At 44.8% G+C, this 16495-nt stretch overlaps 1 protein-coding gene across 2 annotated transcripts in view; it reads left to right on the plus strand.

Annotated features, from left to right (window-relative positions):
* Positions 1–16495, plus strand: part of Fto (FTO alpha-ketoglutarate dependent dioxygenase) — a 350246-nt gene that overhangs the window by 106650 nt on the left and 227101 nt on the right. The gene's annotated exons all lie outside the window — the stretch shown is intronic.

Raw genomic sequence — 16495 nt, forward strand, 5'->3', positions numbered from 1 at the left:
TCCTGCTCCTGCTCCTCCTGCTGCTCCTGCTCCTGCTCCTCCTGCTCCTCCTGCTCCTCCTGCTCCTGCTGCTCCTGCTCCTCCTGCTGTTCCTGCTCCTCCTGCTGCTCCTGCTCCTCCTGCTGCTCCTGCTCCTCCTGCTGCTCCTGCTCCTCCTGCTCCTCCTGCTCCTGCTCCTCCTGCTCCTGCTCCTGTTCTTCCTGCTCCTCCTCCTCCTGCTCCTGCTCCTGTTCTTCCTGCTCCTGCTCCTGATGTTGTTGGATTGTCAAGTGGTTGAGAGAAAAGAGATAAGAAGACATGAAGAGATGAAGCTTGGACTTGCCCCAAGGAACTCAATGCCTCCTCAGCAGGAAGTAGTCTAAAAAGAACTCAACACCCCCTTGTCCCTCTAACCTTCTTTCTTCCTTACCTGGTTTGGGGTGTTGGAAGGGATTGAGATGGAAAAGGTGGCAGATGTAAGAACCCAAATAAAATAGCTTAAAAAAAAATAGACCAACCCAAGTGGGTGTGCAGATACTCTGCATGTGCATGTGTGTATGGAGAGTAAAGGAGACAGTGGGTATTCCTCCCCCCTCCCCCATTGCCTTGACACAAAGTCTCGAAGAGCATTTCCCCCTTGCTGAGGTTACACAGTTACGTGCTCACTGGGGTTTGGACTTAGGTCCTGATGGTTGTAGAGCAAGGACTCTTGCCTGCTGAACTGTCTTCCCAACTCCCTGTTACCATGTTGTTGGGTTTTGTTTTGTTTTTCTGGAAGGAACAATTCCCTGTCACATTGTCTTTATAGGAAAAACAATCCATAAATTTTTAACTAGTGCCCAGTGTAATCGATTCTCATCTTTAGTTTCTGGATCTTTCTGAAGGACCAAGGATGCTAATCCATGCATTCTTGTGCAATGTGTGATAGTCTAGAGAGTCAGGGCTCTGCAGTAACTACCTTAGGACCTTAGGGCTCCTGTTTTGGGAAAGGTGTATCATTTTGAGGGTAGAATTTGTTTAGATGAATCTTGAATCTTTACTGCGAAGTGAGTATCATTAGCTCTGCACTCCACAGTCTGTATCATCAGCACAGTGAAAAACTACCTTGTAATTGCAGGTGGAGGTTGTGGAGCCTTGGTAAGTTTTTAAAGTGTTACTTATTTGTTGCTCACACCTCCTAGTATCTCTACTTTAGGTCTCAGACCTGATTTGACGAATGGTTGACATCTTTGCAGAACTCTCTTGGTTCCGTAAACGTCCTGTGCTCCTCCCCACTTTTCACCATCTAGGAAATTGTCCTGGGTTCACTCAGTAGTCAGTACACATTCCTGTTTGCCAAGTAGTCATCAGCGTGCAACAGCGAGCAAGACAGAAATGCTTATCCTGTTGAGAATGTGGAGGGAAAGGGTAGGGACTTGTACTGTTGCCATAGGAGGTACTGGGCTTGAACCTGGAGTGAGATGGGAGCCATCACAGGATTTTGAGTAGAAAGGAGGCAGCACTGAGAACAGGAAGAAGAGTTGGAAGAGTTTACCACGGTAACCCAATTGTGGGCCACCTTAGAGCAGGTAGAGTTGCTGATATGTGTCAGTACAGCACCCTGAGAGAGTAGCAGGACTTCAGTGCTAGGGGTGATAAAGACCAGCAGGGGAGTCCCAGGTCAAGAGAAGGCTTGAGGCAGTGGGGGTGGAGAAGTCTCTCTCCCGGTAGCTTTAGTCAGGTTAAATGCCATGCAGTAGTAAGTCTCTTTATACTGTTATGCTCTAACACCCTTGTGAAGTCATTGTCACAGTCAAGGTAGCTAGTATACCAGGGCTCCAGGAGTGTGTTTGTGCCCTTGGTGAATCCTTGTTGCTGTCTGTGGACATCCACAGTTTTAGTGTTAGGGTGACTCTCCTTCACATTGTGTGAAGGTATGTCCCTGTATTTTCAATTGTGAATTCCATACCGGCAGAGAGCTTAATGGTGGCAGGATTTCCATATTGTCACTTCTGTGGTCCACCAGCAACTTTATATTTGTAAATACTTGTCTTTCCACACCTGCTCAGATACGTGAAGGTGAGACAGCCCTCTGTGCCTAAGGCAATCTAAGAGATGGATCAGGTGTTGTGTCACTGCTGATTGGTTGTAATAAAGAGCTTAAGGCCAATAGCTGGGGCAGGAAGTATGAAGGCGGGACATCCAGAGAGAAAGAGTGAAGCTGGGAGATGAGAGCCAGAGAGAATCCAGAGACTTGGAAGGGAGTAGACTGGGATTAGAGCGGTGCAGGGAGGTGAAGAGCTAGCCTTGTGGCAGGTCACAGTGCTAGAACGGTCCATTAAGTCAGGCAGTAGATGGGGAACTGCTCCAGCAAAAGGCCCAAGCTTTAAACTGTAGAACTCTCTGTGCGTTCTTTATTCCACAGGGAGGTCTTTGAAAGGCCTGCTTTCTGTTATTAGTTGTCATTCCCTAAAGTTTACACCAGTGAAATGATGTATAATATAGTCTTTTAAAATGTTTTTGGCCTGAATTAAGTCACTTAGCATAATTATTTTGAGGCTTATCCATATTTTTTTGAGTATCAGTAGTTCAGTCCTGTTTTACTTTCTTCTCTGTTATGGTATAATTATTATGCATGCAGGTTGCTACATAATTATTTAAACCATACCATTCAGTCACTGCATTGAAGTTGCCGCTGTCCATCAACAGAATTCTTTCATTACTCCATCCTAACTCAAGAGTCTCTCTTCCTTCAGCCCCCAGTAACCACTGTTCTACTGTCTGTCTGTATCAATTTTGGTAGAGTGCCTCAGTTGTAAAAACAAAATTCCTATGAGGTTACAGCTGGCCTTGTTCAACTGTTATCAGTCAGCCACAAAGGAATGTTTGCTGAGATTGTCTTGCCTTAGCAAACAATTCCGGGAAGGAGAGACCACAGACCTGCACATTGTCCCCCTATGACTGTATTCATTTCTCATTCTTAAGCCCCTCATTCGCCTCTACAAAATGTTCCAGCTTGATTTTTCTCCCCCTTGCAGGCTCCTCCGTTCCATTCTCTTTGGAGACAAGCTTCCCCTGGCTGTGTGTGCCAATACCCAGCCTCATGTGTTAAGGGCAGACTCTGGTCTCTTTCCTGCCTTTTGTCTATGACACACTGCATTCTCACGTCTAACTGCTCTAGGTAGCTTGTGTAAGTAAGATTATAGATTTGTCCTTTTCGTTTATTTTATTGAACATACTTCCTTAATAACTATGTGTGTCAGAGTTTTTCAGAATTCCATTCCTTTTTATGTCTGCATACTATTCACTTCTCTGTGTGTGTGTAATGCATATACTATATAGGTACACTATATATGTACATATAATGTATAGGACTATCCTGGTTCATTTTTGGCTCTTGTTTTGTTTTTTGTTTTGTTTTGTTTTGAGACAGTTCCTTATCATGGACCCTTAGCTGGCCTGCAGCGTACTGTCCAGGTCAGGCGAGCCTTGGACGTATAGAAACCTTCCTGCTTCTGCAGAGAGTGCTAAGATAAAGGGTGTGCCACCATGCTCAGGACCCTGGTTAGTTTTTATTGTCACCTTGACACAACCTAGAGTTGCCTGGAAAGGGGAGCCCTCGATTGAGCGTCTGCTTAGATCAGATCATGTTGGCCTGTGGGCGTGGGGACTTTGGTTGATGGATAATGAATGTGGGGGAGTCCCTATCCTATCCACAGTCCCTATCCACAGATGGTCCTGTGCTGTATAAGAAAGCTTAACTAAGCTTAAATCAGACAGTGAGTCAGGCAGCAAGCAGCATTTCTCCACACTTTCTACTTTAGTTCCTACTTGAATTCCTGCTCTGACTTCCTCCGTGGTGAACTTTGACCTGGAAGTGTAAGCTGAAATAAATCCTTCCCCTCTAAGCTGCGTCTGGTCACCGTGTGTCACACAACAGAAACCATACTAGGTCACACTCTGCTTATAATCAGTCCCTTACTGATAACGATTTAGGTCACTTCCATCTTTGTTTTATGAATATTACTCTGATAGTTTTAAGTTTGTGCTTTTACTCTTCGGTGTCTATTGTGTACACAGAGGTGGAATTGGATCAAATGAGAATTCTCTGTTGCTTGTTTGCTTCCTTTTGGAGAACTCCATTCTGTTTTCTACATTTCCACCCGGCACACTGCCTTCCAGACCTGGTTGTCGGACAGTAGCCTTCTTTTGTGTGGGAAATGGCACTGGTTTTATGCCCTCCCTTGGCAAGCAGGTCATATCGAGCATTGTTTCTATGCTGTTATCCTTTCAGGCATCCCTAGGGATATCTGTACAGTCTTCTGCTCATGTTTAATTGGAATTCTATCAGATTGGATTAGTTTTCTCGTATCTGAGAAAGATTTACCTTGGCTCGCAGTTTTTGAGGGCATAGTTGTCAAGCAAAAAAGGCAAGGCCGCAAGAGTCAGAGTCAACCAGAAAGCAGAACCAAGGCAGGAAGGGAAGCCCGGCTGTAAATATCAAAGCCCACCCGGAAGTTTCCTACTTCCTCCAAGGAGGCTCCACCTCCTAGGAGTTCCAAGGTAAAACAGCACCACCAATGGGGACCAAGTGTTTAGTTCATTCACTGGAGCTTAGGGACCATTTAGCATTAAGCCATGTTCCAGTTCTTTATGTGTTCCAGGCTATTTATCAAGTATTTTTAATTATTTATTCCAATGTTGGATTTGTTTTTAATGCTGTCTTGATGCAGTTAGAAAAGGAGAGGTGGGCAAGTTGGAGTGGAAAGATTTCTCTGACAGTGATGCTAATTAGACGATTTAAGCCTGTACTCTTGATTGACATAATTTATACTAATTGGTTATGGGACCTTGGGCAAGTTACCTGAAGTTACCTGAATTCACAGTGCCTCCATTTTTCTTTTTCATTCATAAAATACTGCTAAGAACAGAACCCTCTCAGGGCTGTAAGATCATATAGCACCTGGTAGATATTTTCAGTTTTTACTAAATTATTCCAGTCACATAACTTAGAATTCTCAAATATTCCTACAAGACATTTGTTAAAGAGAACTATAATTTTGTGCTCCTTGCAGTGTCTCCACTCAAGGTTGGAGGCAGGGGAGTGGTCATTCTGTTCTTTCTTTCCAGCATGTTTAGGGATGCCTTAACATACTCTATTTTCATGTGATTGGCTGTTGTCCTGGTTTGGAAGCTGAAGGTTTTCCTCGTTCTCTCTTCTGCCCTTCTACCTGCACACACACTCTCCTCAGTTCCCCGCTGCTGTTTGAGATGTGCTGTCATTTTGGTTAAACCGGTACCCAGCCTCCCCAGTAATCATGCCTCTGAAAATGCGGGTCAGCACATTGCATAATCTGTGCTCAAGTTACCTTTGAAACAGTTCAGCATTTCCTGTGTTAATGTGAAGCTTGCCTTTTCTGTTTGCACAGTTTTTCTCTGTACTTAAGATCAGTTAAATTTCACACCCACTCTCTACCACCTGTCTGACTCTCTCTTCAACAAGGTCAGAATCAGCTCTTCTGTCAGGTTTATATTTTTGGAGTAATGGTCTTCCAGAAACATCTGACCTGCTCTGGTTGGGACTGGCCACCTTCTGCATCTGATGGCACTGACCCCTGTAACCTTATTGCCCGCGCTTTTGTGTCCCCTGGTAAGAACACGCTCAGGGCAACCGGAATCTTCTGCAGCACAAGCTTTATTGCTTACCCCATCAGGAGCCAGTGGAGAAGAGAGCCAGAGAGGGAGCCAGAGAGAGAGAGAGAATCCCCTGAATGGCGAAAACCCGTCCCTTTTATGGAGGACTGTCCTCCGCCTCGGACGTGTCGCTCCCTGATTGGCTGCAGCCCATCGGCCAGAGTTGTCACGGGGAAGGCAGAGCACATGGGGTGGGAAGCTACTCCGGCACATGCGCAGCTTGCTTGTTTACTACTTAGAACACAGGTGCCAGTGCCATCAGCGCCATCTTGTAATGGCCAATGTGAGGGCGGCTCCTTACATAACCTCACCTACACCCTCTTGTTTTCTGGCCTTGGTGGAACATGTTCTCCAAATACAGTGGAGAAAAATTAGAGTGTAATTACATTTTTAAATATTACATTCGTTTCTTCACTGTGTATGTCTGCGTGCCTCCATGTGTGTCTCTGTGTGGGGTGTGTATCTGTGTGTGCACACATGTGGAGTGCTGTGTGTGTGTGTGCGCGCGTGCGTGTGTGTCTCTGTGTGTGGATGTGGCATGCTGGCTATGTGGAGATCAGAGCATCTTGCAGGATGAGTTCTTCATATGATCTCCTGAGATGGAACTAAAGCTGTCAGGCTTCATGACAAGCACCTGTCCTCACTGAGCCCTCTCCCTGACCCAGGATGGAATTTTTTTTTTTATTTTAATGGTCTTCAATTATTTTCATCCTTCTTTGAATTGTGTATTTACTTTAGGTATAGAAATCATGCTATTGGGGGCTGGTGAGATGGCTCAGTGGGTAAGAGCAACCGACTGCTCTTCCAAAGGTCCAGAGTTCAAATCCCAGCAACCACATGGTGGCTCACAACCATCCGTAATGAGATCTGGCGCCCTCTTCTGGAGTGTCTGAAGACAGCTACAGTGTACTTACATATAATAAATAAATAAATCTTTAAAAAAAAAAAGAAATCATGCTATTTTTAGTATACAACACAAATATATTTTATTTTCCATCCCTATTGATAGTTCTGGTTTTTTCACCTTTTTTCTGGTCTCACAGTGATTTTTTTTTTCACTTGTCATATTTGCATTTTATAGACCCTTCAACTCTTCTGTGTTCTCTTCTTTAGAATTCCTAGGAAGGTTGTTGAGGCTTGACTTCTGTTTACTTATTTTCAGTAGTTCTGAATAATTTTTGTCTACTCTCAGACTTTATTGACTTCCAGTTTACCAAGTTAGAAAAAGGATCAACAATAATATCATAAATGCACAACTTGATGAATTACTCTTAAATCAAAATATACCCATTCATCTAGCACCTACATCAGTAAAACACATGCTCTGGGCGGTGGTGGTACTCGTCTTTAATCTCAGCAGTCAAGAGGCAGGGACAGGTGGATTTCTATGCATTGGAGGCCAGCCTGGTCTACAGAGTACAGATGTCCTTTCAGAAGGGTAAGTGTGTCTTTGTACTAAGGTAGGTCTCTGTCTGCATATTGGATAGACAAATAATGCTGGGTTTTGTCCAGCCCATCTGGTTCCACTCTTCTGTGTTACTTAGAACATCAGGCTTCCTGGAAGTGTCCCAGTGTTTGCTGTACCTGCTAAGGTTGTCAAGTGCTCTGCACTCTCTGCTGCTAACAGGCTTGGCTTTGGAGACTCTGTTGTGTTGTGGAGATGTCTCTCCTTTCTGTTCTTGTTTCCTATTTTATTCAGGTAATGTCATTTTGAAGCCAAAGAAGCTAAAAGCAGTTTTTCTCTACTTTTCCCATATCACTCCTACCCCAAGTCAAGGTAATATAATGTAATGAGGTTTTCCTATGTATGTGAATATTTTTATCTTAAACCCCCCCCCCCCCAAATCCTTAATCTGAAAGCTGACAGAACTAGGTAGCATGCTGATGGGCTTTAGGTTTCTCTGTAAAAAAGAGTTTCAGTATTTTGCGTGAAATCCCAGAAAACTTACAATTAATGTTACAGTTTCTCTCTGTCAAGGGACTTCATTTGACTTGTCTCAAGTAATGGGGGATTTTTTATCTTTTGTGACCTGGGATTGATTGGTTTTCTTCCTTGTTCAAGCTTTTTGAAGTCTTTCCTTTCTTCAGCCCATGCATTCTTTGCTCAGTGGCTGGGGAAGGAGTCAAGGAGGGCTGTGCTGAGTTGTAAACATGTGGCCTGGAGGCGTGCTCTTAGCTAACCTTCCTCTCAGAGGATATGGTCCTTCTCTGATGGTGCCTGCCACCTCTGGCATATATGCTACCCTTGTGGCATTCCTTTGGGAAGTTGTCTAGAAAATGAACACCAAGTCTGAACACAGAGGCTTAAGTGACATCTTGTGGGGATCATTCTGGAAGCCAGGTCTGACCAGTGAGGAAGCCTTCGATGTCACTGCTTCCATGGAAGGTTCCTAGTGATGCTTCACATGCCCCCTGTGTCCTGGACTTCAGCCACCTTTACAGCCCCAACTCTTAGGAGTCCATATTGTTCATGTGACATTTCCAGCCCAGAACTGATTGTGTGCTTACAACCATGACATTATCCTTCTTGGGTGTGAGGGTGCGGGGCATGGGGGTTGTCCCAGCTCCCCACTTTAGTTTTGTCTTCTGTCACACTCTAGACCCTACAGTCCTAGATATTGTTAGTCTCCTTCCCCAGAACACCATCTTTAACTTGTACTTTCTCCTGCCTTATGAACTGTGGCACTGGGATGATGGATGATGCATCTCAATGGTAGCATACACAAGGCCTAGCATACACAATGCCTAGCATACAGGAGGCGCTGGGTTCAGTTCCAAGTATTTCTCCTCCCTCCAAAACATCCTTGACTTGAAATAGAAGGTACCTCTAGGTATGAGTTCAAGGCAATTGTCAACGTAATACTCAGATAGAAACATTACAGTCTTTGCTTGTTGACTGGGGGACTAGGGTCTAAGAGCTAAGAAATGGGCCTAGTTTTCAATTTGTAATAATGATGACTGTAGACTTGCATATAAAGGAACATATTGATATACACTATTAATTATGTGTATATTAATTATGCAATTTTTGTGTTATGTTATCTATACCATCATACTGATGATTCTGGCTTTGTTTCTTGTATAATAGTGTAGTTGCATATAGCTTTAAAATGTACATAAAGTATTTGGCTTCATTTATCATTAAATGGAGTCATTTTTCCTCCAAAACTACTTTGGGAGGAAAAAAACAAATCAAAGTGGTGAAATTTTGGGGTGTTTTGGATATTTGAACCTTGACCTTCAAACTTCTATTCTTCTGAATTCTGTTAAATCCTTTTACTTCTTTAAGAGTGTGGTCCGTGGGACCTTGGCATGTGCCGAACAAACGGAGGCACTTAAGATCCTCCCAAGAGTACTGAGGCTGAAAGGGCAGTCGGAACCATGCCTCTTCCCATTTCAAATAGCGCCAGGCAAGAGTGATACACGGCAGGTGCTGTAGATAATTACAATTTGACTTCCCCTCAAAAGTGAGCAACACCATACATAAGCAATAAAAAATGTATCACACGTACAACTTTCTTTCCTATACAGCCCAAGGGGGAAAGAACTCTCCAAACATCATCTCAGCGAGCTCATTTCCGTGGTGCTGAGTTTCTGTTATGGGGGGACATGAGGAAGCACTGCTATGTTATAGGAGGACACTGGGAAGCACTGAGAACTGTTGCTACCTCTGATTATGGTTCAGGGCCTGGCTGTTGCCACAGGAGGAGTGCCAGGATGAAAATGAGAGGGGAATGTAGGCCTGTTACATTAGCCTGCAGAACGTGTACACTCAGCGGCACACATGGCTATGTGAGTGTGCTCTTTGCTGTTTGCCAGGGCTGTTAATATGAAGGGCAATCTTGGGGTAGCAAAGATGTAAGCACATGCTTTCTTACATCAGGATTCTCGCTAAAGAGCTGGAGATAAAGGGCTATAGCTTTAACTACTTTATTAAGTTGGAGGTGGTTTGTTGTGGTAAATCTCCAACCCCAATAAGCCTGTGCAAAGACACACAACTCAGCTCTAATATTTATAAGCTGTACACCTAGGTTGAGCAGAAATAACCAGGACACTACTCTATTCCCCAGCTATGAAATCCTTGCTACCTCCAGGCCACTTGCTACTGCTCCATCTTCCTTCCACCTCTTCTTTTTTCATTCTCCTTCCCTCCCCCCCATCTCCTCATCTCCCCTCCTCTTTCCTCTCTCCCCTGCTCTAATACTGCTAGCCCCACCTTTTCCTTCCACTGCCCAATCCCAGGCTGTAGCCTTTATCTAACTAGTTAAAATGGGGAGAAAGTTCACCTGAGATCACCTGAGTACTTGATCCACTCTCATCAGGGCAGCTACTCTTTTTTTTTTTTCTTCTTGCCTGAGTTTATTTGTAAAAATAGCACAGGACACTGGTCATCTGAAAATAGTGTGTGGGTAGGTGTGTCACAGCAGTCCATCTGTCTTCACACTGGCAGGAGCCTTTTCTATGGGGCCTTCACAGGAGCCTGTAGCCTGGGCCTTAGCTGGAGCTTTGGCCCCTGCCTTGGTTTGAACCTTAGGCTTTTTAGTTGGCAGAGCCTTTGACCCTTGGCCATGTAGCACTTTCCAAGCTTGGGGTGATCAATGAAAGCCAGACGGCTGAGTTTGCCTCAGTGGCTGGGGCCCTTTGGCATCTTGGGCCTTGATGGCCTCTGCGTGCGCACTCACTGCCTTTGCATTGTTGGCCTGCATCTTCTTCAAGCCTTTCTTGTGCTTTTTGGCAAAGCGCATGTTCCTTAGGAACTTGGGGTCAACCCCCTTAAGAGATTTGTATCTTTGCGACTGGGGTTTCTTGATGCCATTTCTGTGCCATTTGAGGGACTGGTTGTGTGTGGTGTGGTTCTTGGACTTGGCACAGCTCCCGCAGCACCTGTGACTGGAAGAGAAAAGGGGGCAACTCCTCTTGATGGAGCAGAATTAGCATCAAAATACAAACAGCACCAGGGCAACCCGCAACGGTAGCCAGCCAGCCAGGTGTTAGTCCTATGATGTCATCGTGATTTTGCTCAGGTTCAGTTTGGTCAGTATTCACTATTGACATATCTGTCAAGTCACCAATATCAGGAGTCCATAAAAGAGGCCAGCAAGTGCTTTACATAAATGGTCAAATTGTAACTCTTGTGGGGGTTGGTGGGGGTTGTGGTCTCAGTGTCTCCTGACCACCTTGCTGTGGTGGGAAAGCAGCCGTGGATGTGGGAATGAGTGACAATGAGTGGGTTCTACCTCTCTGTGAGCCTGGTATGCAGGCAGGGTCACTCTGTGTCCTAGCTGGAAAGCAAACCATATAGAATGTGGGGTCCAGAAGAAGGTATCCTAAATGAGTGATATGAAGTGGCTGCAGCGGGCTCTGGCTAGCAGAGAAGTCTTGTGCCATTGATAGAGCACGGGCTAGGTCTTACCTCCAACCATGTCAGAGATGCATGCTCTGGCAGTTCAAGAATAGTTGAAATTTGGATTTTTATAGTGTTTTTAAAGGTTTATAGATTTTATTTTATGTGTATGGATGTTTTGCCTACTTGGATGTGTGCGTGTGTGTGTGTGTGCCTGGTGCTCCTAGATCAGGAGAGGGTATCAGATCCCGTAGAACTGGAATTACAGACAGTTGGGAGCTGCCATGTTGGTGCTAGGAATCAAACCTGGCTTTCTGGAAGAGCCAGACACTCTTGACCAGGGGCCCATCTCTCCAGCCCCTCCCAGAGTGCTTTTGATCAGATGCTAACTAAATCTAGACTTGTTTAAAACTGCAGCGCAGGTGAGCCTGAGTACCTCTCCATTTTCAGGTTCACTGGCTCTCCTTAGCAAATTCCAGTGTTCTCAAGTGTAGCCCTGCATTATGCATGAAAAGAAGTATCTCAGAATGCATCCTCCCTGCAGGCAGTGCCATGCTGGGGCTGGGCTAGCCCTCCAGTTGCTCACAGTGACCGCTTCCTTCAGATCCTCTCAAAAGTTCAAAAGGCCAGAATTGGGAAGTCAGCTGTGCCCCATAGCAAATTTTTTTTCTTTTAAATTATTATTTCTGTTTCAAAAGGTATATTAAAAAAATTTTTTTTTTAGATTAACCTAAGAAATGGCTTTGGACTTGTTATTATACATGGCAGTATTCATAGAGAAATTAATTTAAAGTTCCTTTTAACTCAGAGCTGCTCATGAAAACGTGCACTGCACCTGGGCAAGGCAGAGTCTGTCTGTATTTACAGCATTTGGGAGACAGAGGCAGGAGAATTACTGTGACTTTGCAGCAAGCCCGGGCCACAAACGTGAAACCCTATCTGGGGGACAGGGAACATGTATTGAGAAGAAGAACGAAGATGAAAAAGACCGAGTGTCACTGTCCTTTCTTCCCGCGGAGACAAGAACGACACAGACACCAAGGAGGCAGGTTCACGCAGCAGCTTCTTTACTTACAGCTTTCCCCTGCAGCTCTCTTCCCCTGCAGCTTCTTCCCCTTCTTGCAGCTTTTTCCTACAGCAACCTCTCCACTTAGGCAAGGGCAACAACAACAACCCTCCTATACTCGCCCCAACCGACCTCATCTAGCTCTACCTCACCTCATCCAATCAGAATTCACACACGCTCCAGGCACGAGCTCAGGTCGGTCACAGATAGGCTGACAGATCAGGATCACGAGGAATGCGCATGCTTTTTCACTGCGCATGCTTGGGCAAGGCAGTAAACATGTGGGGTTCACGGGCCTGGCAGTGGGCCAGAGCGCCATCTTGGCCCATGTGGCCGCACCCACTTCCCGCAACCGAGAGTCTGCTAATATGGCCGACAATAGATCTTCAGATTCAGTTTTAGAGAACTGAAGAAAGGCAGGTGTGACCTTAAGGCCATTTGCTAGCATTCTTCCCTGTAGAGACCTAGAGTGACTTTTGATCTATTTTCTTTATACTCAGTACAGGGTAATATGGATCAATAGTCATAAAGGAAGCTCCTTTCTTTTCACCTCTCTCTACTGCATTCTTTTTCCCCTACTTTCTGTGCTTAGAACTCTTATACATGGTTGCTGTAGAAGAAGATATTCCGAATGTAGGGACTCAGTATGGGCATACACTCACTGGCTGCAATCTGGGCACCTTGGGATTGTTAGGTGATGTATACACGATTGAAGCAATAATGTGTGTGCTCTTCTGTATGTCTTGATGACATCCAACTTCACATCATTTTGTCTTCAGTGGTTCCTATAGTATCCCTGACAATCCAATTGCTATTATGTTTAAGTCCCGTTTTCTCTAGGAATTCTGTTTTGACCTTTATAGTTCTCATTGAAGTGTCTCTCAGCCTCTTTAGTGTTTATTCTACCTTAGCAGCAATGTCATACTCTTTTTTAAAATTCATCTTAAAAACATGTTATTTATATGTATATGTGTCTACATATGCTGTGCATCACATGTGTTGCCTGCAGGAGCCTGTGGAGGCCAGAAGAAAATGGCATCAGATCTCCTGGAAGCAGAGTAATAGGCAGTTGTGCGCCACTGCGTGGCTGGTGGACACTAAACCTGGGTGCTCTAAAAGAGCAGCAAGTGTCTTAACCTCTGAACCTTCTCTCCAGCTCTATTTGTTCTTTTAAAAACAAACAAATAGATGTTTGAGAGTTTTCTTTTTCCTTTCAAATTAACATTTTCCCCACCACCTAACACAGGACTGGGTTGTGGGAACTGAAAGCCACCCAGTGCAAGTGTACTCCCATGGCCTCTGTCTCCAGTCACCAGAGGTCTGAAAACAAAATGCAGACCTTGCCCAGAGTGTAGAGCAGCGGGTTAAAGTGTGATGGCATTTAAATTTGAAATGCTGTCGTACTGATTACCAGTACTGAGCACTGATGGCCCCAGTAGAAGAAGCTCTACCCTGGCCGGGTTCATGACTTCAGGCAGAGCTACCCCAAGTGCCTGGCACAGTTCTAAAGATACAGCAACTGCTCAATGAGTATTTCCTAAGTGAGTTGGCAGTGTTTTTATGTAGGGCCATCCCAAAAGACAGTGGACGTGAGAGCGCGCCTTCTGCTCCTTTGTGTGCCTCTCCTGCGGCCTGGGATCCAGGAAAAGGAGTTGTGGTTATTTCACTAGAAATGCACAGGCACCGCACCTTTATGCACATTCTAGCCGCTTCGTTTTCCTCTTTTGATGTTGTTTTTCTTTTTAAATATCTATGAGGTGGCCCCATGTTCCTGCTAAGGCATGGTATTGGTGAGAGCCATGTGCTGGGGTGGTGTTGTCGGGCATATTGTACTTGCATCAAGCAGTAGCTTGCTAAAGGACGCTGAAGGTATTTCTGGTTCTTCGGCTTTCAAGTTAACACCGTAGCAAACAGTGCTACAGGCTGCAGTGCCTGCTCAGTAGCCCCTGTCACTCTGCAGGTAGTGACGATAGTATACAGGCCTAACAGTAGAATTCTTACAAGGATCAAAGGCTTCTGCATTCACAGCTTTAATGTATGTTGCCAGACTGTCCTCCACAGAGGGTATGGGTTAGCCAGGTTGCCACACTCGTACCAACACTTTCTTAAAAATTAATTAATTAATTTTTTACACTCCAAATTTTACCCCCCCCCAATCCACCCTCCGACTGCTCCACATCCCATACCTCCTCCTTACCCCCCTGTCTCCATGTGGATGTTCCCTCCCCCCTACCTCACCTGACCTCTAAACTCCCTGGAGCCTCCAGTCTCTTGAGGGTTAGGTGCATCATCTCTGAGTGAACACAAACTCAGCAGTCTTCTACTGTGTGTGTGTTGGGGGCCTCATACCAGCTGGTGTATGCTGTCTGTTTGGTGGTCCAGTGATTGAGAGATCTCCTGGGTCCAGATTAATTGAGATTGCTGGGCCTCCTACAGGGCCACCCTCCTCCTCCTCAGCTTTTTTTAGCCTTTCCCTAATTCAACAACAGGGCTCAGCTGCTTCTGCCCATCGGTTGGGTGCAAATATCTGCCTTTGACTCTTTCAACTGCTTGTTGGGTCTTCTGGAGTGTGGTCATGCTAGGTCCCTTTTTGTGAGAACTCCATAGCCTCAGTAATAGTGTCAAGCCTCATAAACACTTTTAAAGTGAAGACATAAACAATATCTTCTGATTTGATGGGTGGTAAAATAATTCTAAGTTTACTTTGCATTCTTTTATGTAATAGGTTGAAAATCTTTTCACTGTTGTCTCTTGTCTCTCTGAACTTGTGTGTGTGTGTGTGTGTGTGTGTGTGTGTGTGTGTGTGTGTGTGTGTGATCACCTTCATCCCCTGGCTTCTTTCCTTTTTTATGCTCTGCCTTTGTAACATTGCCCATTGATCTAACTGTTGATCTGTAGAGACTGGTGGTATTAAGACAAATGTCTCTTGGCTGTTCTTGTTTGTTTATACCTTTATGCAGTAATTTCTCCTCGTCTGTAGTTTGACTTTCTGGAGTTTTGTCTATCTCTGGTGAATTATGGTTTGAAACTATTAAAGAGAAAGTTAGAAATAATTAGAATCTTTTATATCCAGTGCCTCCTGGGTAGCATGCTGTCCTGCCCTGGATGAGACACCCTCATTTCAGCATCTCCAAGCTGAACAGAGTAAGGCCTTAGTCTTAAGGTAACTTGCACTTATCAGATCTGCTGTGGCTACACTTTGTTATTCTTGACAGTGGTCCCATATCTAATCATTTGGTGCTGCTGGTTTGTAGATGCCAAAGAGGAACCATGAAGTGTTTGCATTCAATGAAAAGGTAAAGTCCAAAAAATGTTTTGGGATACCAAAAGATAGCCATAGAAACAGAGAATATATTCCGATACCTTCCCACACCTCCCCAGACAGGGTTTCTCTGGGTAGCCCTGGCTGTCCTGGAACTCACTCTGTAGACCAGGCTGGCCTCAGTCAGACTCACAGAGCTCTACCCGCCTCTGCCTGCTGAGTGCTGAGATTAAAGATGTGCACCACCACTGCCCTGCAGCTTTTATGAGCCCATCTTACTGCAGTTGCTGTATTTGTTATTATTAATCTCTTACTGTGACCAATTTATAAAATAAACTTTATGGGTATGGATATATGTGAATATGCTTTCTAGGCTTCCCATTTATACTGGGATCCTTGAAATGTGTCCCCTATGGAAAAGAAGGGGTGCTAGTTAACAATGCTGCTCACCTAAGTGTTATTTTTTTTATCTTCATTTTGATTACTTCATTTTGACTTATAGGTGAATTAAGGGAGAGCTGATGTTTTCATTACATTTTGTTATATTGTGTTTAAGTGAATTATGTGTGTGAGTATGTGTGTGTGAGTGTGTGTATGTGCACATGTGCTAGGAGGTTAGGATCCAACCTTGAGGGTTCTCCTTGGGAAGATTGCTCACTTCCTTTGAGGGAGGGCCTCTCATTGGCCTAGAGCTCACCAGTTAGACTAGACTGGTTAGTCATGGAGCCACAGAGACCATGTGTCTTTCTGTCCCCGGCACTGGGATGGCAAGCATGCTCACATTTAGAAGACAAGCATGCTCATGTTAACCATGCCTACACGGGGCGATTTTATATGAGTTCTGGGGAACAGACACAGTTCTGTGCCTGTAAAACAGGAGCTTTGTCAGCCAAATGCCGTGGTGTTGGTGGCTCCCGCTAGACTAATGAGAGGTGTATACGTTGCTCAGCTTCTGTGTTACTTATTTTTCTATTTCTGCAAAGATATACCATGACCAAGACTACTTATAAAAGAAAGCGTTTACTTTGTGGGCTCACAGTTGCAGAGGGTTAGAGTCCATGACCATTGTGGTGGGGAGACGGGCAGCAGGTAGGCAGGTATAGCACTGCAGTAGTAGCTGGGGGCTTACATCTCCTCCACATGAGGTGGAGGAAGAAGAGGAGGAGGAACA

This window comes from Mus caroli, chromosome 8 (assembly GCF_900094665.2).
Source record: "Mus caroli chromosome 8, CAROLI_EIJ_v1.1, whole genome shotgun sequence".
In the NCBI taxonomy this organism is placed as follows: domain Eukaryota; kingdom Metazoa; phylum Chordata; class Mammalia; order Rodentia; family Muridae; genus Mus; species Mus caroli.